The 22,759-nt window shown below is 46.8% G+C and overlaps 2 pseudogenes; one reads left to right on the top strand and one right to left on the bottom strand.

The window, feature by feature from the left end:
* The first annotated feature begins 2,614 nt into the window (after positions 1-2,614).
* On the top strand, positions 2,615-13,000 carry LOC120838028 (annotated as a pseudogene).
* A 2,736-nt stretch (positions 13,001-15,736) lies between these two features.
* LOC115313945 lies at positions 15,737-17,558 on the bottom strand (annotated as a pseudogene).
* Positions 17,559-22,759: the final 5,201 nt, after the last annotated feature.

The raw sequence follows: 22,759 nt of genomic DNA, 5'->3' as shown, positions 1-22,759 counted from the left end.
GAACACCATTGACTACCTTTAAGGAAGGATATAGACAACTTAACGATACCAAATTCTATTCAAGACTCAGCCAAATTCTATTCAAGACTCAAGCCGAAATTATACATGAGTGGCTTGTCAGGCTGGAGGAACAAGGTGAAATCACCACTAACACATTAAATGCTCTGACTGCCAAACACGCCGTCCCAGGCCGATTTTATATGGTACCAAAAATTCACAAAAAAGGCAATCCGGGGCGCCCCATCATATCCGGATCAGGGACCCTAACCTAACCGATATCTAGCTTCACTGACAACCTAATCAAAAACATCCATCCGACATTTCCATCGTACGTCCGAGACACAAATCACTTTCTTAGAGAAATCTCAAAATTAGAGGTACCCAAGAATGCATTTCTTGTAACAATGGACGTATCGGCCCTGTACACGAATATTCCACATGCGGATGGCATTGAATCGCTCGTGCGAACATATAATAGCTACAGGGAAGCCGACCTTCCAGATGGCAGTGTTCTGGCCGCTCTCGCTGGTCTCGTGCTCGAACTAAACGGCTTTGAATTCGACTGAAATTTCTTTCTCCAAACTAGCAGCACCGCGATGGGAACAAAAATGGCCCCAAATGTCGCAAATATCTTCATGGGTAACCTAGAGTCTAACTTTCTTTCGAGCAACCCCCTCCAACCGACGTTTTACAAAAGATACATTGATGACATATTTATAATCTGGCCACACAAAGAGGAAGCACTCCTTGGCTTTATCGAGGCTTTTAACTCTGAGCACCCCTCTATTAGTTTTACTCATAATTATTCCAAAACCGAAGTTCATTTTCTAGACGTCAGGGTAATTATAGGCGGCAGAAAACTAGTCACTGAACTCTAACGAAAGCCGACTGACCGCCAAAAATACCTGCACTTCGACAGTTGCCACCCTCGCCCTTGCAAAACTAGTATACCCTATAGTCAGGCCCACAGGTTCAGACGCGTGTGTTCGTCGACGACGGCTTCAACGCCAACGCGGACCAACTACGCCAAGTATTAAAAGAACAAAAGTACCCTGAACCAATTATAGACGATGCAATCAAAAAGGCGCAAGCTCTTGATCGTGATGAGTTATTAATATTAAGCGAACGACGCTCCCAGACAGAAACTGGCCGACAAGCCAACCTCGTGCTGACCTTCAGCAATAGGTCCCCTAACGTCAGTCGTATTTAAAAAAAAATTTGCATAATCTTAAGGATGAAATAGTTAAGTCAAAAACAACTGTCTCTAAGAGCACTGGGAGTCGGCTATGTGCTAAGAAGGGCTGCGACGTTTGTAAGCACGTGACGCCGAGAGAAAACGAAGAGAGTACAAATTCCAACTTTACCCACAAAATTTACGGGAACTTAAACTGCGATACAAGTAACGTCATATACCTATTGGAATGTGGCAAATGCCATAAGCAGTATGTGGGCCAGACGATGACACCTTTCCGCTTAAGATTCAATAATCATAGGTCCCATGTAAGACCCTGCCCAAGTATCTCCCTCTCAAAACACATGAGTATTTTCGGACACTCATTCGATAAACTTGAGGTAACATTTCTACAATCTAGTTTTAAAACTAACCGGGATGGCGAGCAGAGGGAGTCATATTTAATTTACAAGTTCAACACTATTAAAGCTGGGATCAATGAACACCCTGGAATAATAAGTCCATGCACGCAGTTAACACATCTTGAGCAATAATATTGGTTTAAAAGTCCACAACCTCCCCTCGTCTTCCCCGTCTTGAAGTTTATTATGTGAAAAAAGGGATATGTATGTGTGTGTGTTGTTTTTTTACGCACTGAGGAGGTGGCTCGTGCACCGCTTGTACACCGCTTGGGGCAAGTTTTCTCAGAAGCTGCAACCGTTTTTTTTTTTGTTTATTTTCCCTCTTTCGGCTCTTCCGTCTTGAAGTTCATTACGTGAAAAAGGGATATGTATATGTGTGTTTTTTCACGGAAAGAGGGGGCGGCTCTGTCTCTGCGTGCCCTATACTTGGAACCTTTATGCTTAAGCATCTTCGCAAGTCAAAGTATACAAGGATTGTTCCTAAAAAAAAGAAAGGACTCTTGCTTACGCCGGCGACGTAGGCGTCTTATGTAAAGATAAGAAAAGCGTAGAAGCTATCCACGTCACTGAAAACTTTTGTAATGTTACTGGTGTGTCAGTACATACAGCCAACTGTAATAGATATTGGTATGGTTCGGTACCAGTACACAGTGCATACCCACATACCCAATTTTGAAGATTCCGTGAATATTTATCCAAGTGCTTTGTAATACTTGAGATGCTTGAAGTGCAAAAGGCACGCGCATGCCTACGGGCAAATGCGCCCAAAGCATGCACGGGAAATCTCCGCCCTCTGTGTGCCTTCTCCCACATCAAGGTTCTCGCAACACTAAAAAGTTGCGAACGGCTACGAGTAGCAAGGTGGAGAGAAAAATGTTTAAAAAGTCATTCCCACAAAGTGAAGAATAACCCATTTTTAGGGGATAAAATTAAATACCCCCCCTCCCCCCCAAAGACACACTAAAAGTAAATTTGGTCAAGTCAAGTGTCAAGTTCCACCATCAATCACAATGAGAACAGCATGAAGATTAAAAGGAAGAGCCATGAAGATGAAAAGGAAGAGCCTCCTGCCACAAATGTTGGGCCTCAGTCGCCAACATTAACGATTGTGGGGGAAACTGGTAGGCTACCCAGCTTGGCAAGGAGACAGTTGTGCTGGTTTGTCGGCTCCCTCTGTGTTGTCCAGTATTGATGAGCATTTGCTTTTCTTTTGGCACAGCAGGGTTTAGCAAGCCCCTCTGCAACAAAGGTTGGGCCTCAGATGCCAACCGCTGCATGAGTCACTCTGCTACCCTTAGTGTGGTAAAGAGACCTCTGCACTTGCCTCTCAGCCTGTTTTTTATTGTGCAGTATTAATTACTTTATGTCTTTCTGTACATAGCAGTTCCCAGAAGCACTGCTGCAGCAAATGGGCAAGACACAAACAGTCACAGCAGTAGGTCTTTGCAGCAGCTGACCTTGACTACAGCGTGAAACAGCCATCAAAAGCTGCAGTTTGGCTGGCAATGTCAAGCGCTGACATTAGAGTTTTATACTGGCATATCAAGGGCTGTGTTTTTGTCTTTAGCTGAAATGATATCCTTGATGGCCACAGAAAACTCGCGAATCCCTTTCGAGGATCAGCTACTCCTTACACTAATGCGGCTACGTCTGAGCCTCCTCTATGGCGATCTTGCCAGGAGATTTGACATATCTGTGAGTCGCATTTGTGCCATCTTTAGCAAGATGCTTGAAATCTTGAAAAAGATTATGCAGTATGTCATGATCTGGTTGCAATGAGTATGCATTCAAAGTACCATGCCAGCTAGTTGGTGATATGCACCAACTAGCCCGCATCGCCACCTTAATTCAGTTAATTTCTTCTACGTTTGGGCCCTTTTACATATACTAACAGCATCAATAACCAAGCATCGCATGTGTCAACCTCATTGCTGTATCGACGTGCCGTGCCAGATACCTGTCGCTATGCATCAAGAATGACCGAGTCCCCGAGCAAGCGGGGGCCCTCTTCGGTTATCTGGTTCCCGTTCAGTGGCCTCGCCAAACGCATCTTCAAGATACTGAGGGCGGAGAGCTGGAGGGAAAAACGGTTCCTACGCGACTACCTGAGAGTGCCATGTTTGCTTAACCACACCACGCCCACGGGTCTCCGATGGCATCACGAGCACCTGCAGTTTGTGAACCAGGTGACTGAATTCTTGTGGCAGCGTGTGAGAGTCGGTCTCACCAAGAAGTCTCCCGCACCAGCAGAAAGTCTGGACAGGTTGATGCCTTTGGGAGGCACTCAAGTTCGCATGCATGCGTCTAGAAACCTTGAGAAAGGACCAAAGTACAGCATCCAGTCGAGCAGGAAGCCAACTGTTGGCTGACGCTCAAAGGGTATCAGGGGGGGCTGCAGTAGAGGACAAGGATCACTGTATGGTAGAAGGGTTGGATGGCTTGCTAAAGTGTGCTGCCACTGGAACTGCAGCTACCTCGGGAGGTTCACTGAGACAGGTTGTTTCATTCAAGAGCAGTGATTTGGGTTTGCTACAGGCAGACAAAGAGGGCAGATTTGTTGTTCTCCCTAGTAGTTCGCAGACTAACCCCCGAACTCATAGATGTGACTTCAACTGAAGCCGAGCTTCGACTTGCTCAAGTCCGTCTCAACACTAAGTTCGACTTGAAAACGCCCAAGCTGGGTTTTACGTTTCATAGACGCTCCCGCAAACTTCCTTCGTGAAGTCGCGTTCAAGTCGTGAGCAGTCACGGCGCTTTCGGCCTGGGAGCGAGTAGGCTAAAGTTTTTCTCGGAAAAGTTGCTTCAGAGTTTAAAATAAGCTACTTCTTTAAACATTCTTTATAAGAAGTTTAATTATTTTAGCAATTGTATGCGTTTTCTGGACATGATGATTTCGTCTAGCAACATACCAAATAGCCGCCAAGCACGCTCTTCGCTCATCTGGACGCTCCAGCCTTCCCTTCAGTCCAAGTTTTCTTCTGCTAAACTTTTGAGATTACCCCAACCCTTGGGCAACAATGGAATGGCCACAAAAAAAAAAAAAAAAAAAATGCCACGCTTTATTGCTGATATAATATCTATTCTATCAAAGCTTGTCGGCAAGCATAAACCGATCACTGAATGCAAAAAGACAGACTCCGTATCTTTGAACCTCAAAAACGAGACCTGAGAAAAACTCTGCACAGAGTATAACTGCTTACCGGGTGCTAGTCCACGGGACTCTAATCAGTTCAAGAACTGCTGGGGAACCTCAAACAGAAGTGGAAGAACGAGCGCTCAGACGACAAGCGCAAGTCCCACAAGACAGGTGAGTGTTCTGTCCCTACTCGTCCATGTTACTCGAGTGATCGATCTACTCGAGCATTTGCAACTGGCGAAAGATCATATTGGGAAACCTCTCGCCCTTCCTTTTTGCCAGCGCGTGTCATTCTGCATTTCCTTCAGAACACTAACTAGAAAGATTGTGATGTGCGAAAAGTTTCGAGTGCCCATGGATTATCCCGCTCCCGTTTAGATCCGCTTCAGCTCCGTTGTACTGAGTCACACAGCACATGTCGACATATCTTCTGTAGGGAGCAGGGAAATAGTTGTTTTGCATGCAAAATGGAATAATATGGCATTGTTGCCGTTTACTCTTACAGCATCATTGCCTTATTGATCAACCTACCTTTCTATTTGTTTAAACGTTCTCTCAGACGATCAACGATCGTCTGAGAGAACATCGCGCCTCTTTGGGAACGACCACTGGGAGCAACCTAGCCAGGCATCGTGCAGCATGTGCCTGCGTCCCAGCATTTGAATGATGCTAGATTATCAAACACCATAGAGACTGTCGCACGCGCGAGATCATCGAAGCGTTCTCCATCATTAAGAAAGACACAAGCGCAGTCAGCATGCCTTCCGTGACCCTGTTGAGGAAGGAAATCGCATATCTCGAGAGCACTTAATGAACCTTGCTTTTCTAAAAAGTTAATTTCTTTTCTTCACTTTTGTTTTTGTTTTGCTTTTCCCTCATCTTTTAGTTATTTTCATTGCAAATATTTTGTTTTAATCCTTATTTTCAGTTTATTTCTTCTTCTTCCTTCGCTTCTCATTAAACAGTCAGTTGTAAGTCAGCACTCGTGTTGTCCTGTTCCTTCTGTCCTATGTTCCACGCTGTTCCATTTAGTCATGAACCAACTAGCCCATCAAAGCACACTGCTTCTATTTGTTACCTGTGTGACAAAAATACTGTGCTAAAATGTCCCAGCCTCATCTATGTACAAGGGTGTTTATTTAGAATATACAGGATGTGCCTATATCCCGACTGCTTGAATCAAGTGACTTGACATATACGGTTGTTCCTTAGGAGGGGGCCGCACCCACACCCACGAGTGCAATTTCTGTGCTTGCGGGGGCAGTGGCAGGGCACATGGCCACCTGCCTTGTCAACGATGACGACTGCAACGGAGCAACCTACCTGTCCCTGTCCAGAACGAGCCAGTGGTGCGGCTGCTGGGGGGCATGGTTGGCTGCAACCCATTGTATGAGTATGCAGGTACAGTGTTGAGACACATCAATCTGCACTTTCGGCTACTTGTAGGTTGTGTGATGGAAAAAAATAAAGGGACCAAAGGGGTAAATACAAGAAGGAAGATATTTCCAGTCGTAAGAAAAAGTAAGAAATAAAACGGTGTAGATATATATGCAAAGTTCAGTTTCGGCAAATCCACTCACAACATGGTGTTGCACGTCGGCATTGCCATGCAGCTAGTACTGTCCCAGAAATGCTTGGCAGGCTCGCTTGGCACAAGCGGATGTTTCCCAGCAAGCTTGGTTAACAGCCCCACGGGCTTGGATTCCTGCGTCCGGGCTCTTCCCTGGCTGCCAAGACCACCGCTGTCAAGCCGGGTTCCGTATCGTGCCCGCCCTTTTTTCACGTATCACCAAGCCTGTGTCATCTTCCTCTCATCACGTCTTTGTTCTTCATTATATCCATCGCTTGCTTTTGCCTTACCGTCTTCGTCTTCTAGTTATTCACATCTTCACCACGTTCACTGTGTCTCCTTTCTCATCGTCTGCTCACTCCAATTCACAGTTTTCACGTGTGTCGTTTTTATCATCCTTGGTTCCCCCACGTCATCACAGTGCGCACCTCACAAAGGACTGGTAACACAGAATCCATTCTGTAGCTTTGTGGTAATGCTGCATAAATTAACCGACCACAATGGCACCCAAGTGTGGTATGCTACCCAATCGCAGGAATTTCACGGAGCTTGGTTTTTTCTTTCAGTAAGCCTTTTTCCCACTCCCCGTGTCTCCACCGTCGTTCCGCGCTTCCGTCCCGTCCGTGTTTGTTGTATTGATGTGTTTTTGACTGTTTGTTTTGTGACTGCAGCAATAGTTTTGCACGCTTGAGTTGGTTTCTGGGGGGCGTTTTTTTTTTTGTGCTTGCAGCCATGCTCACATGGGAGCAGGAAGATGCAATGGCCGCAGCCGCACATATGAACCTGCTCACAGAGGTCACGGAGATGTGCAGCTCCGTGATGTAGCGCACGGCCCTCACGCCTGGCCAGCAGGAAACCCTACCGCGAGAGCCCCGACCACACTTGACTGTACCAGGCTACACAGGGTACAACGACGTAAAGTCCATGGCAGACTTCCTGGGCGAGTTGTAGACGTACAACCTTGCCTCCGGTACCTCAAAAGCCTTTATCATAAACCGCATTGTCCCACTGGCGTTGCAAGCCAGTGCTAGGTGCTGTAGGGGTTGCGGGCCCCGTTCACGAACCTGGCGGACTTCCACACAAGGCTTCGAGAAGAGTTCCTGCTTGCGGGCTATGCATTGCAGATTCTCCGAGAGCTTGAGGCAAGGACGCAGCATTCGGGCGAAAGTCTGGTCCGGTATGTTCGGGTCATGCAAGAGCTCTACCCGAATACACCGGAGTCAGACAGAGTAGCTCGGGCCAGAAGACAGTGCCACCCAAGATACCACGCCTACCTCATCTATCTCACTTAGAGGGATTTCGTTTCAAACTCTGCAAAGCAAAAAAAGATAAGCCTCCGGGAACGCGAAACGCGATTACAGCTAGCTTCTCTGACAACCTTCGAGAGGCCCGAGAAAATCTAGACATCACCCAAGTGCAGCAGTCGGAGGAGTACAACCAGGGGCAACGTGACCTGCAGATCGAGTTGTCGCAGTTTATTGGGATACAGCTCCCATTTCATGCCGTGCAATTTATAAACATTGTGCCTTGTGCTACAGACTTGTAATCCAGATATGGGTTAACCTATCTTGTGACAGGAAACCACTATCAACCTGGCAGCCCTTCCATGGACATAGCAGAGCCAGAGGCAAGTGCCACTGCCGCAGCAGCTACAGGAGCAGCCCCGGATCCCCTCAGCGAGCAGCTCGTACCAGCTCCCGCAGCTGCTTCAAGCTGCAGCAGCGACAGGGTGGCGGATACTCACGATGAAGCCAGGCCGCTCAGAGGGAAGATGGTGCTCCAGGAGCCGACTCTCTCAGCAAAGATTGATGTACGAAGTTCTCTGCTGAGGGAAGAGTCTGCCATCCATATCAAACTCCTTGAGGAGGAGCACCAAATGAAGGTAGCAGAGCACTGCGTGCTGCTCCAGATGGAGCAAACAAATTTAAAAATCGCAGAGTGGAAGCTCAGGGAGCTCCAACGGGGAGGCGAAAAATAAAGAGCACTGCCAACCCCTGGACTTTTGAAGTGATCTAATTTATTTCACAGAAGTCGGCTTGTTTCACGTCGGGCATGCTTTGAGAAGGTGCATGATTAGATAATGGCTCCTGCCTATTATCATTATTATCATTTGGACTAGTAGAAAGCCACTGCACGTCACTACAGCAAATCTTTTGGCAATATTTTTACATTTTTTTTGGTGAATAAACAGGAATAAAGAAAACAGTAAAGGCATTTGCGAAATAGACAAAAAAACAGTTATTTACATATGAGCATAATTCCAGACAATGCTTACAGGACAGTTTCACTGGACACCGTGCTATTTAATCCAGTACAATGGGAAAAAAAGCCACTTTCACGACAAAAGATTTGAAGGGGTGATGGAACGATTTTCATATTTCGTGCAGATACTGCTTAAAACAAAACAAGAAAAAACAGTTGCAGCATGGGAGTCAGCGGAAGGTCCCTGCAGTCTGTGTTTGTTTGGAGCGGCAGCATACCGAGCAGCTCTCGCACGGTTCCCAGCTCTCTCACGGTTCCCAGCTCTCGCACGGTTCCCTTTGTAAAGCGATACCACACCAAGAACTGCACGTCGTCGTGGCGCTCCATCGGGTTTTTCATATCCCGAATTGATGGTCGCGGGACTCTCAACAAAGAAAACGCGTCCCCGAAGACGATATCGCACGCACGGGTTGCGAATTGGAAGGCAGAGATCCTCTCTGCGACGTCGCTTCGCCAAACCACCATGTTGAGACGACTACGAAGTCGAGTTCAAGATAGGTCCAACCCAGTCTTGAAATTTGGGCACTTCAAGTTCGCTTCAAGTTAAGGTGCATTTATAAAGCGCGCTTGCTCGTTGCAAGACGGACTTGAACAAGTTTGAAGCTCGACATCTATGAATTCGGGGGTTTTGATGCGGCCATCCAGAAGAACTTTAAGTCAACGTCACTTGACACTAAGAAAGTTAAGAGCACAGCTTTGAACCTGTGCAAAAAGCTTGACCTTACCAGGCTAAAACAAAGCATCAGAAAAAGTAAAACTAAGCATTTGGAAGTTGTCTTTGCAGTTAAAACACACAAGTTGGACACTCCGTTCCGGTGCATTGTTACAGAGAGAAACACGTGGCAGAGACTCGTCAGCCAATTCTTACAGAAGCCCCTCAGTGGGTTGGAATCATTCAATCCGTACTTGGTTTTCAGGATGCCAGTGGGGTTTGTGTTTATTTATTTATTTATTTAAAATACCCTCAAGGCCATCGGCATTGCAGAGGGGAGTGGGGGTTAGTGGCAGTAGTACACTTTGCAGCTCAATCTGAGCAGTATAGATTATTTATGGCAGTTCTAAATAAATGGTCAGGAACAATTGTTGTGATACATGCGGGAAGGTGGTTCCAATCCACTGAAGTTTTCGGAATGAATGACTCTAGGAGTGCATTAGGTCAGGTTGGCCCACTCAGAGAGGCTCCACGGCAGGAAGCACCTGCTGCAAACGCAGTTTGCACATAGACTGCAATTCAAAGAAGACAAGACCACGGCGGTCGTGAATGCCGTCAGGGCAATTTGCACAGCCCTGGGTATCTCAACTACCGAAGCAGATGAGGCAGCAGGCGAACTAAACTGGAACCAGGTCAAGTCACAGGTTGGCGACTATGCAGCCTCGACAGCGATCATCGAGGAGTTGAAGCAGGCATTCGAATATCAAGGATTCGATGCCCGGTTGGTGGCCAACCAGATGACGGCCAAAGGGGTCAGCGACCTCCACAAGAAAGAAGGCAAGGCAGGTGCCTACATGGATCGCCTAACCCTAGTGGTGATTGGCCTGCTGAGGGGGGCCAACCTAGACAAAGTCCGAAAGGGCATGAAGGAGGCAAACAAGGCGCGGCTGGACACACTGATCCGGCACTACCAGCTTCAGTCGAAGCCTGTAGACTCAGCAGCCATCACGCTGCTGAGGGTAATTGCCACATACCCTGGCATGGCCATAGACGTTCTGAAGGTCGTGGAGGTGGGGCCGGTCCGACACTTCACCGTGACCGGCCTTCTGGCCAATTACCCTCGGCAGACAATGTTTTCTGCCTTCTTCTCCCTGATCCCCCGAGGCGTCCCGGACGTCACCGAGGTGCTGCTCTCAGCGTACCTCCTCTACCAGCACCAGGTCAGCCTGGTCATTAACAAAGGCTACGGAAAGTGGGACGTGGCAAAACAAAAAGCGTCCCTGGACGGCTTTGCACATGCAGCCATGGAAAGCATGTATGTCACGCAGCGACAGGGGCTGCTCCGGCTGGTAGAGGAGGGTTGGCTTGAGGCGGTGGAGGGCTCCGTCCGTCTGACCGAGGGGATCAAGACCGTCATCTTTGCCGCCACCGCCCAGTACAAGGCCCGTAAATAGTCCTTTTCAGGACTACAAGCACTCAGCACTTGGTCTCTTGCTGGGCGAGAGTGTGTGTCTCACTGCAAAAGGACACCCCATCCTAAAGCCCTCGGATGTAGTAAGGCAGTGTGGTACCTACTTAGTGACCTCTCCACAAATTCCGCCTGGAGTGTACGGTCCTCTTCGGAGACGAGTGAGCTAGAAGACTATAAGAGCCTACCTTAAAGTCCTTAGGTAGTATTGGCCTCCCAAGGGAGCACCTGGCCAAGAGAGCCATCATCAGCTATTTTCTTTTGTTCTTTTAGGCTGTCAGGGTTCTTTACGTCATTTTGAACTCACCAAGCAACCAGTGTACTGTTCCCCCTGTTGACCCCCTTTGCTTAGTGTCTAAGAAAGTGTTTTTTTCTTTTGTGGTTTATGACTTTGAGTTGTTTTATGTTTTATTCTCGCTCATCAAGCTTTAGTGTATGTGCCCCTGTTTGACCCCCACTGTGCTTGATGAGTGGTAGCAAAGTGGCTACAAAGTAACGGTGTGTGGTGAAGTTGATCAAGATCAAGAAGTTGATCAAGAAGTTGATCAAGAAGTTAACGGGAGGCCCTCAAGGGCAAAAAAAAGGCCCAATGGGAGATCACTGATATTTCCATACATTCATAAGGTCAAACAAAACATTAGAAAAGTAGCACTTAAGTATGACGTACCTCATCGGGAGCGTCCAGCGAAGGGCATCTCGTACTTTTCTTCTAGGGTGGGCGGCAATTTCTTTGGGCCGGACACAGCCTACAACGACCGGCTGAGGGCACCTGGGTGGCGTCCCCTTCGACACAGGCAGTAAGTGTCCCGCGTGAGCCTGGCATACCGAGTCCTGGACGGTTCTTTGACCGGCTCATACCTCACCACAGTTGTGCGAGTCGGGAGGAGGACTGGACAACCCGAAGAGCTGCAGGGGAGAATGGTGCGCCACAGTACTTCGATGCTCTCAGCAGCCATCAATTTTTGACACTCCCCTTGAATGTGCGGAGCCCTCCGCCGACAAACAGAACAGGATCGAAGGAGCTGTCGAGGGTGTATGGGGCATCCTCGTGATCAACACTCCAACACTACCTCTCTCTCTTTTCTCCTCCCCCGCCCTTCCTTTCCGTAGTGGTAACATTTATTTATTATTCATTCTGCTTAAGTTCTTGTTTTGTTCCAGCAGGTGGTGGTGAGCTGACAGGCACTACGCGTAAGGGTTCTCACCTATCTGTCCAGCACCGCACACCACCACTTGCGCCCTAGGAAGTGCAAATATTATTATATTATATTATATGATGTTTTCGGCACCGTCGAAGTTGGCACAACTGTGCCCCAGAGGTACAAACAAGAACAGCAGTAAGTATGCATGTGCAGTGAAGCATAGAAATATATAGAACATGCTGTAGATGTTATTTATAAGATACTGCTCCCTTGTGGACGAGCATACATTGGCCAAACAGGAAGATGTGTGAACACAAGAATGAGAGCACGACTGGACCCTCCGATCAACTGCGGGGGGGCCACATTCCACTAGACAGCGCAGATTGTGAGTGTTGCTGACTTTGATAACGTGACCATCATTGGAAGGGGTGGGCATCAGATGGCCAGAGAGATTCTGGAAGCTTATACCATCATAAAAGAAGGGAAGGACCCATGTGTCAGCCCAACATCGCTCCATTTACATTGGAAGGAGATTGCCTTCCTTGACACGTGTTGACTGACAGTGACCGTGTGGTTTGTTTTCTATCTTTTTGCCGCTATTAGTGCTTTGTGTTCTTTTCATTAAATGTTTCAGCTGTGAGTCAGCACTTGTCCTGTGTTCTTTTTACTCTGTCTCGTCTTTTGCACTGCATTACAATTAAAAAAAAATCTTTTGTAGAGAATGATTACGACAAGACAACATGTATCTCTGGTTGCACAGGGTCAATTTGCAGAGACTACGGAAGTTAATGCATATAAAGCTGCAAACACTGTAAAATCTCTTACTGTGATTACACCTAATGGGCAGCTCATGTTTGTACCTGATGCCTATGGAGGAAGAGCCTCCAATAAACACACTGTTAGTACGTGCAGAGTAGAGGACTACCTCCAGAAAGGGGATGAAATCATGGCAGATCAAGGTTTGGCACTGGAAGCTCACTTAGAGGCAAGAGGGATCAAAATGAATGTGGCCGCATTCACAAGGAGTACAGTGACTCGGCTGTTTCAAAAAGGCTGCTTTCTTACGTGGTGTTTGAAATACTGTGAACGCTTAATTACTAAAAATCAAACAAATGTGTTGCACGGAAGAGTGTACACTTTTAAGATTCGACTCTTGCAACCATGCATTGTGATGTAAAAAATTGAAAAGGAACTAACAACAATAACCTTTATGCAGCTAAGGTATTCTTCAGAAACAATGGTTCCTCAAAGAGTTCACTATTAAGCCCATCTGTTTCTCATGTGCAGCTGGCTCTTCTACGAATGGATGCTTCCAAAAGTGATTGAGAATGGTGCATAAACAGTATCTTTTATTCTCATTATGGGGCTTTAGCGAAGGCACTGCTTGAGCATGCCTCCGTGGAAAGCATGGCAGAATTTCCTTGCATGATCAATAGATACTGAGTTGAATCAGTAGCTACCTGGATAAAACACTTATTCTTGCGGATATCTGAACACATTCAAGCCTTTAATAAATGCCCTTTGGGCATCTAAGGAACTTGTGGTCGGCTTGAATAAAAGTGACCAACGTGCAAGACTGACAAATAAGCTCATTGGCATAAAATATGTCAACATATTTAATTATGTATAAATCACCATATTCTTCTTTATTTGTCTGTCCCAAGTGTTATGTAGCACTTGTTGCTGGTTCATTGCATGGCTAGACAAAACTATAGTCAATTACAAGAAGGTAGGAGAAGCTCCTCCCACAAGCGTGATGCGTCGGTTTCAAATCCCTCAGCAGTCGAAAGAAGAGTTCACTGGAAACGCTCCTTGTTCTGCTTCAATGGATGGATATTGGTTACAGAGTGATGCCAACTTGTCTCCCATCTCACTTTTTAAGGAAGTGACCTTTGTATTCATCGAAGGGGGAACCGAGCCCCTGAAAGCAGCCTTTGTATCCATCGGCGGGGGAAAACTCTAGTCTCGCTCTCGTGGCTCCCCCAATGCCAAGTCAAAGTCTAAAGATAAAGCAAATATGTACAGAAAGACAAGACCCTCCTCACGCGTTGGCCGCAACGTCATGGAAACGATGGGACGCTATAGGATGCGGAGGTGGCAGAGGGATATATGATTACCTTTGAGGGGCATTTGCCGCTACCTTCTTGACATGTAACCTACTACAGTGGTGGGCTCTGCTCAGTTTGTGGTTTTTTATAGTTTTGTATATCTTCCATGCATGAAAAAAAAGTGGGGACAGACACAATGGCATACTCTCTTACCAGGTTTTGTAACTTCCAATGTTTATTTTATTTTTCTTTCAGAAAAACCTCAGCTGTCGGAGAGTGAAGTGACGAAGACTCAACATATTACATCTGTGAGGATTCATGTCGAGTGGGCCATTAACTGCACGAAAACTTATCGAATTTTTAAGTCAGCTTTGTGCCATAGCACCTCGCCAAAGTATTAGCGATGTGATTTTTGTGTGTGCTGGTTTGTGTAACCTCAAAGCCCCACTTATCGCAGGAAAAAATTATGTGGTCAAACACAGTGCCAGTTCAACATGTGACAGGCATGTAAAGAAAGGACTCGAACTCCTCGATACCGCACGAGAGATTCCCCGGGTGCGCTGGCCCACGAGCTTGTGCCTCTTGTGGGCTCTCGTCTTCTAATATTTAAGATCCTCCACCTTTGCGGCAACAAAGGAGATGATCCCGCCTCGAGCAGATAAAGGCGCTGAACAGGACGGCGTAGTTCCAAGCCGCTGGAGAGTCACAGTGCACATGCCCGAGTCACGCCATCTCTGCCAGGGAACATCTTCGTTACCCGACCAAGTTTCCATAGCAGACGAGATGTGTTGTCGTCTTCTACGATAACCACGTCGCCGACCTGTAGTTGAGGCAGTGTTGCTGTGGTGCCGGACCTTGCCCTCGTATCCTAACATATTGCGGCAGTACTTGGCATTGAGCTCAAGCACCTTGAACTCTATCAACTCTCCAACCCTCAAAGGCGTTTTGAGTTTTGGACTGGGGCTCCGATTTCGTCTCCAGCTCGGCAGTGTCCAACAAGAGCGGCTTGAGGCGTCATCCTGGGAGGAGGAGACACGGCCCAAAAAATCTGCTCCTTCTCTCCCAGCCTTAACTACAAGTTCCAATCCAGGACACTGAAGCTTGCAAACTTGCAGTGATTTCTCTAAAGATGGCGGTGTCTGTTCCGCCTTGTCCATTAGCATTTTTCGTAAGACGGGCTCTGTCCATTTTCCGCCCCTCCCCGCATTCCGTCATCTGCTTCGCCTTGCCCTCTGTCATCTGTTTCTTTCTGCTCGGCACAGTCTGCTTCCATTTCGTCCCAGTAGGATTCATGTTCAGATCGCTTGTGGCTTATCTTTGGCTCCACGGAAACCTTAAGTGAAATGAAGACGGCTGGAGTAAGATTGACGGTGGGTTCAATGCTAGCCACAACCTTCGACTTCATTTTCTTTGGGTGCAGCAGGTCGGGCTCCTTTAAATGCCACGTTACTCTGCCGTTCCGCACGACGCAGTTTGGAGCCGAGCTGATCCTTTCGCAGTCGCGCTCCCCCCCAAATAACTGTGATCACGTCGTTGTACCTCAAAACGCGAATGCATTCTATTGGGTTATCGTGGCTCGGGCAATGGGTCCAAGGAAATCCTTCGGTGAGGCGCTGGATTTCAATCACACGGTTGCGCACAAACTGCTGCCATCTTGTTGCATCACCGGCAATCCAGCATAGGACAACTTCAGAGTCAGTCCAAAACTGAACGTGCAGGTGAGCAATCCTTACTGTTTTCTTTAGGTAGTCAAAGAGACGCGCTCTTAGCAAGCAAGCTAGCAATTCCAAATGGGGTAGCGTTACTGGTTTAATGGTAGCGATGCTGGAGCGACTGATTAAGATGTTTGTTTTAAACGACCCTTGCTAGACGGCCATTCGCAGGTAGATGAGCACGTTCACGGTGATCACCACCAGCACGATGAGCACCTTGAACGCCATGGACATGCGCCGCTGCTTGACAACAGCCAACGTGGTGGCCGCACTGCGGCCCGCCTTGTCCTCTCCACGTGTTCCCGCTCTGGAATGCAGCGTCATACGGACAGGTGAACCGGCCTGAGGAAGGCTGCTGCTGAGGGCGCTGTACGTGAACGAACGCCGACTCGGCTGCACGGCCTCGTTTACGCCGGGGGAGTTGCTGTTGCTCAGGTTGTATCGGACACTCTGGGCACTCAGAGAAAAGAATGTCGTGGGTCCCTTCTGCAGCGGCCTACCACCGTCCTCCTTGTCAGAGTTGTCCTCGGGGATGACTTGAGGCTGCTCCTCCTCCTCCTCCTCCTCTGTGGCAGAGAACTCGTCGGTTGGGACAGATAGAGTGGTCGGGACGCTGCCATTGTTCAGCAGCCGCTGAAGCTGCCTCTCGTACAGGCTCCGAGTCAAGGCTACAACAGGGCCTGTCTGGAAACCAAAGTCGTGGAGCTTGGCAAACAAGGCGTCGTCTAAAAGCAACGTGAAGCTGTCGGACACCTCTAGGAGCGTGTAGCTGTCGTCGTGTTCCTTGGAGGTATCTCGGACGTCCTCGTTGCTCAAGTGGTGAAATGAACGTCGTTCAAAACATGCTGCCTGTACAACTTAACAAGGAGTTCTTTCTTCGGCGAGCCGGATGGCACTGAAACCCCTCTCTGGTGAAGTGCTTCAACGAGGTTCGCCTTCGTCAAATTTGCCCTTTCTCTTTTACCTAAATTTTTCTCATTTCGCAAAGGAATAGAATAAAACGGTGCACGACAACACACGTCAGAGAGCGTCGACGCCTCGCTGAACACAACCCTGAAATAAGAGCCCGTCGCACGTTCCTACGGGTTTCTGCTCATCGCCAGCGGGATGAGTCGACCTTCGATGCTATCCAGATTCCCCCAAAACAGCAAGGCCGCGACCGGTCAATCACGGAAAGGCTTTACGGAGACAAATGACTCTGACCTGCAGACGCCAGAAAAGTGAACCGGCGTCTTCTACAACGAGCTGACACCTCTCACCATTCCCAGAGACGGCTCGTCCACAAGCACAGTGCCCGGGGGATTAGCTGCCCGGCGATCAAGGACTTTGGCAGGATGCTGAGCCGGGGAGCCCACCCTTTCCACGGGAGGGAGACTGCTGGTGACATCGACGTGGCGAGAGGGAAACCTTCCCTCTCTCCCTCGTCCACGAGGGGAGAAAAAGGACACTGAAGTTGGAAGCGATGTGGAGAGTCAGGACGCAATCTCCAAAAAATGATGCTGCTCACCACGAATGCTGTAAATATGTAATTAAACAAGTCCGATAGAAACGACCTTTGCCCACCTCTGCACTTCGACAGCATGATGCTCTGTGCACCACGCATCAGCGGAGCCAGGTGGACCCCAAGTTTTCACAGTGTCAAGTGGTGACAAGGAATTCGAGAAAGTGACAGCAAGGTGGCAGCTATACTCTTGGTTCGCCATAGCATCCAGTAATTCGATAAGTGACTTCTTTCAACTGAAGGAGACCAAGCAAAAACTTCAAGAGAATGTCGCCGAACGGGAACCTGTCAAAGAAAGCTTTCACTTCATGAAAAGTGTATACTCGACAAAGCGCCGGGGAACAAGAATGCAAGTCAATTATTGGTGACAGCGATGGCGATGGCTTGGATGGCGAGTCTCGGAACGAAGACCTCCGAACAAAAGCTTTCGAGATGAAGACTGAAATACCTCCTGATGTAGCCAGGACAGCCCATGATTCGCCGGTACAGCCCATGCTTCAATCCTTTCCTGTGACTAAGTATGGATCAACGACAGGACCTTCAAGTCCGAATGGTACACCGGCTTCCCATGGTTGGAGTACAGCGTGACTTCAAACTCGGCATTCTGTTTCGCCCACCGGATGTTTTCGACTAGCAACGGACAGAGGAGTGGAAGTGCTGTGTATGTGACCGAGGGCTATCGCAACTGGAAAAAAGCTTAAAAAAAGGACAGCGGACTGCAACTCCATTCGAACAGTGCGGCGCACAAGTTGTGCCAGGCCTTTTATTGTCAGGGCACAATCTGCCCTTTTTGTAGGCTGCTTACCTCCTCAGCTAACTACGAGTGCAGTTGCCACCGTATGAAAGAGGTGAGACCTGACTCAGTCCTCCTATGTGTGTTGTAGGCTTACTGGTGCAGGTGAGGTGTTCTGTCCCTCATGCTACCGTTGACAAGCAGACAGACAATCCAGAAACCAACACAGGAGATCCTGTAACATCCGTGTGCGAGTCTGCTTGAAAATTTTAGGAATACATCTCTACCTTGGCTGTATAGTTTGTGTGAACTTTATACTGAGCTTGAGATATCTATTGTATCACAAGCTGCACAGGCCGAACAAGGGTGCAGTACTGGTGCAGCCACGCTGCAGCCAGGCGCAGTCTCCCAGGAGTCTCCCTTCTCATTAAACTAGCTGAGCCTCACTGGTCAGAAAGAGGTTTTACAGGTCCCTACAAGCTACAAGTACAGAGAATACAACAAGCACCTGTGTCCAACAAACAATACCTGGCAACTGTTCTCGTCGCTCTATCTACCGTAAAAGCAACGATAGTAAACACAAGTCAGTACACCAAATACTGCTATGACGGAGGGAAGCTTGACCCAAGCGCCTGGATCTTTCAAGTAACTCCACTTTTACCCACCAGGCTTCAGAGAGCTGACTAAGTGGGAGGAGGTCGGAATGTGCTTCTACGGCCCCGAGTGTCCAGTTGGTAGGGGCTGCTGGGGCTCAGGAGTTAAGTGCCTTGACCAAAAAACTTTGGACTCGGCAAAAGTAAAGGAATACTCTGGCAACAATGAGGACTGGCTTCAGTTCACCCATCACAGTTGTGTCTCAACCTGGCGATATGGAGTTCATGACACTGAGCTCTTCTTATATCTCAAGAAGGGAAAAGATAGGAAAGTTTGCCAAACAACATAGACCAAAGCTGGAAAAGAAATCAATCCCTAGTTTCTATGGAGCAAGCTGGATGCCGAGACTTCCATGCTTTTTGGGAAACTTGGGAAGAACTCCAAGGTCACCTGCAGTGTCTTGGCATGTAGAAAAGAAAAAATATTACTCTCCATTCTCGTGACGAATATCACGTAAAAGTTTATAGGTGATACAAAACTGTGTTAATTTATTTTCTAGGTCAGTACCCAGTTGCAGTACTGATCAGCCTACAATGCCTGGTCACATAAGGAACCGACGACTTTATCTCCCAAATGGTGAGCGATGTATAGCTAAGGTGGAGAACTATAAATGGCTTGGAAAATATAGAAAAGCTCTAACAAGGCACAAATTTGTGTCTTAAAAAAAATAAAAAAATGTCACAAAAGCTATGCAAGTAGCCTTTAGTGACACTCATTTGGCTGTTCCTCAAGATCTCAAGATGCCTTGTTTTGTTGATTTATGAAGGGTTATGTATCAACGGTTCCTACAAATCACAGAACAGTTAGCGTAAACACGTTTGAAAGGCTGTTGTCAAAACTCATAGTGTGCTGTGCAAAACATAAAAATGTTAGCTTCTCTTTATTCTGGTAAACTTGGTGAGCACAAAATGTGCCTTGCATTCATTGCGCCTTCATTATTCATATGTTATCAGTTGTCTTGCATGGTTATGAAGTGCTATGGTCTTTTCGAACGCACTGCAATAACAATGCACTCTCTACTTTGTTTTAGTTTTTTTTTAAACGATGAAGACAAGTTTAAGTGTGTTACTTTTAGTACCCTATGTGGTGCGTGTTGACCGGTGTTCAGCACTGTGATGTGAACGAAGGACACCGTGTGGTATTTTTGAATTGCCGCGCCAAAATCCGTGCAACACGAGCCCCGTGACCCGGCAGTGGGGTATGGAAGAAGAAGAGGAGCATGGGAGGACGATGGCCAATGTTGGTTGGCAGATCGGCATTCGGAGGACAGGTGGTCACGGTGTTTAAAGTATGACATCAGTGACCAGAAGGATTCGGGCACGGAGGTGAACGAACCTGTCGGGCATTCAGATCCGAAGTTTGCCCCAGACCTCCACCAAGTCCTCCTGCAGTTGCCCAACAGCCACCTCTGACCACCAGCTGCGGTCATAACCTCTCCACGGTCACCACGTCGGCCCTTCAAGAAGACGCTGGTCCTGGAACGCTGAAGCTGAGGCATCTTCCTAAAGGTTACTACACCCACGACACTTCATTGATCCAGGACTTCCACGCCGCCGGCCGCATCGCCACGAACCGGTGAAATCTTTTATGAACTGCACTTCGGGTGTTTTTTCTATTGGTGTATTGAACGATAGTGATACAGCGAGAGATCATTTTGTATTAAGGGACAATTTAGTAATTAGCACAGTATAATGTATCTCCTCTAGATCATTTCCTGTATATCTGTATTAATCTTTTGTTATTGTTAATAGAGCGATCTTTGTCTTTTCCTGGTAAAATGGCTTCACCTTCTTTCCCTGGGATTAACTCCCAGTGTGTATTTTAGTCCTTAACCATAACGAAGTTTAGTTCCCATCACTCAGAAGCTTAACAAGCACACATCTCCTGCAAAAATCTATCCGCACCTTTGTTTCATTTATTTTCAGTGTTTTACGTGCCATGCACTGGTCGAGGTTCTGCAAGCACTCCCCCCACGGGCCAATCTGCGTGTGCCGGAAGTGTGTGCCAATCGGGTCTCTTCAGCCACATGTGCCTGATATTGCTTTGGCCAGCGTTTAGCAGTTTCGCCTAAAATGACCCTCGATCTAGATCACTCACTCACTCAGACGGTTTTCAAACAACGCCCAACCCTATAACTTATCCTGTGTTAACGGGATCAATGCCCTCCGTGACGTGCAGTATATTTAAGGAACTCCTTGTTCTGGACATGCATATAAAACTTGACATTATTTAGATCCGTACACTCTGATGTTTCAGCATTGTTCTGAAGACTTGCTTGTGATTCCTAATGCCATTGCAACATGATTTTCTGCAGAAAGTTAAAATACTTCTTTTTTTTTATCATAGCAGAGTGATGAAGATTTTACCAGTGGTTGTTTTCGGCAGTACATGGGTTTGTGGGCAAAATTTATTATATCTTCACTTCAAGCTTACTTACAAAAGCTTTAATAATTTCTATTTCTGTGTCTAGACTATTATTCAAGCAATTCATCATCTCTTGTATCTGATGGCATTTTCAGCACAAGAAAACACTTCCGGCTGTTAACAGTGTTTTGTGTCCTAATCCTATCTCAGTAAAAAAATGCATAGTTCTTTGTTACATAGAAAATGCTATACTTTTCAGGACCCAGAGAAGATATCTGTGTACCCGGACGTCACGTACACTGGGGACCATCCTGCATCCTCCAGCTGCGCAAGTGTGAAGTTCAAGAGCTTGACACCGCCAGTTCTCAACATCTCAGAGGCCGTTGAGTTGGCATTTTGTGCCTATTGGGCATTTAACACAGAGTATGCCCCGCTAATCAAGAATACTTTTCTTCTCATGGAAATTTTGTTTGGGTTGAACCCATTCCTACCCTCAGTAACAGCAGAGAAAGCTGCAATGGCAATTTGTGTTTAGCTTGACTTTCTTTTCCTCTTTTTTTTTTTTTTTCGATTAGTAGGCAAAGGCAATGTGCATATCACACTAGTTTGCTAGTACCAACGTGAACTTCCAGATTTTTGTTTTTTCTACTATGCAGTAACAGCAGAGTATGAACTACTTTGATATTGTTGTGTTAAATCTGTTCGTTTATTGCTTTTCTTTGTATCTAAGGAGATGGCAGTGTGCAAACTAGTTTGCTCTGTTTGTGTGAACACCACTAGGTTTTTTTTCTTTCACATATAAGGCAAAGGTCATATGCAAACCAGTTTCATATTTTGACGTTAACGCTGTTATTTCCTTCTTTTTTATTTTATATAAGACTCTAAATTAAATGAGTAGGGTTTGCATTAACTCTAATATTTTTGATAAAAAGGTTAGGCAATGTGTAATCTAGTTTACTTGTGTCCATGTTACTCTCTCAGTTTTTTTGTGTATGCTTTACGTTTTGCATGTTGCGGGTTTTCTTGTGGGGGCATCTTGAGCGGTTGATAAATAAATGGATGTTGATAAGAGCCTTCAGGTGCAGTTCAGTCATTTGTATTCTAATACAAGAAACACTGTGATAGCTGGGGGTGATGATTTAATTCCCGTGGGGTTATTATACAATTTTTATCAAAATAGAACGGAAATTAACAAGCAAGTCTAAGGTGAGTGCAAGAAAAAAGAGATCCAGTCACTTCCCTGGCAGGAGTCACGCGAAATTCGAAACAAAATACATAGAATCTCTTTTTGAGGGTCACATGATCCTAGCGGAAAAAAAAATCCAATAATTCCTATAAGGGAGTTGTCCGACTCCATTGTAGTTTAGAATCTGGCGACTCTCATGAAGGGGTCGCACGATTCTAACAATACAGGAGTGTACCGATTCTACCTGAGAGAATTCACTGACTCTTAAGGGGGGGAGGGGGGGGAGTTACATGATTCCAGAAAAAAAATAATTTAATGATTCTTATGAGGGGGTAGTCCGATTCATCGACGAGTGGAATCTGGTGACCCCCTTGAAGAGATGAGTGATTCTAACAAAAACAGAGTCCTGTGATTCTGTTTGAGAGAATCCACTGCCTCTCCTGAGAGGTTCAAATGATTGTAGTTAAAAAAAGAAATCCAATGATTCCTGTAAGGGGGGTCCTCCGACTCCATTAAATTTTGGAATATGATGACTCTCCTGGAGCGGTCACATGACTCTAGCAAAATCGGAGTCCCCTGATTCCACCGCAGAGAAGCCACTGACTCTCGTGAGACAGAGTCAATTGAGTACTCCAGGCAATAAAAGGGTCACCTGATGCCACTAGCTGATAGACTCATGAGATTCCAGTGGAGACAGAGTCAAGGGACTCCACTGAGCGCTGGATTCATTTGACACTT

Source organism: Ixodes scapularis, unplaced genomic scaffold, assembly GCF_016920785.2.
Source record: "Ixodes scapularis isolate PalLabHiFi unplaced genomic scaffold, ASM1692078v2 PGA_scaffold1__304_contigs__length_218370807, whole genome shotgun sequence".
NCBI classification, from domain to species: domain Eukaryota; kingdom Metazoa; phylum Arthropoda; class Arachnida; order Ixodida; family Ixodidae; genus Ixodes; species Ixodes scapularis.
Note: the sequence above shows the minus strand (reverse complement) of the source record. Positions and strands in the feature narration are given on the sequence as shown.